Source organism: Tupaia chinensis, unplaced genomic scaffold, assembly GCF_000334495.1.
Source record: "Tupaia chinensis unplaced genomic scaffold, TupChi_1.0 Scaffold145652_1, whole genome shotgun sequence".
In the NCBI taxonomy this organism is placed as follows: domain Eukaryota; kingdom Metazoa; phylum Chordata; class Mammalia; order Scandentia; family Tupaiidae; genus Tupaia; species Tupaia belangeri.
In genome coordinates this window covers 1,818,527-1,819,131 of record NW_006205509.1, presented here as the reverse complement: position 1 = coordinate 1,819,131, position 605 = coordinate 1,818,527, and positions in this window count along the sequence as shown.

Below are 605 nucleotides of genomic sequence, written 5' to 3'. Positions count from 1 at the left end.
GGAAGAAGACCATGGAGCTCACCGCCCGCTGACCAGAGTCAAGCAGGGGCCGGTCTTTCAGCCCCTGCTCCACAGAGGAAAAGACAACAGGATAGGGGCCAGCAGATGGCATAATGGTTACATCACTGGACTTTCACGTGGTCGACCATGGTTCAAGTCCTGGACCCAATGGCTTAAAACTCATGCCGGGCGCGTGTGTGTGCGTGTCCAAGGTCGTGAGAGGAGAATGGAGGAGAAGGGATTGTGATGTGGCCATCCCCCCGGGGGGACTGATTTCTCACTTTCTGTCTCCATCTCTCTGTCTCTCCAGCAAGTGTACGTGCCCTATAGCAAATATCTCTAAAAAAAAAAACAAAAACAAAAACAAAAACAAAAAACAGAAAAAAAGACAACAGGGTGATAGCGAAGCTTCCTTCCCTGAGCTAGACCCTTGGCTGTGGAGAAGGAGCCTGATCCCCAGGCTGTGCAGTTAGAGTTGGGGGCAGGAATCCATGATGAGACCGTCAGGGTGATGGCTGGGGTCTGGAAGGAAGCAGCTCTTTCTGGGACAAAGCAGACCCCACTGGCATGAGGCCAACTTCAGAGGTCGTGAGCACAGTGCCAAA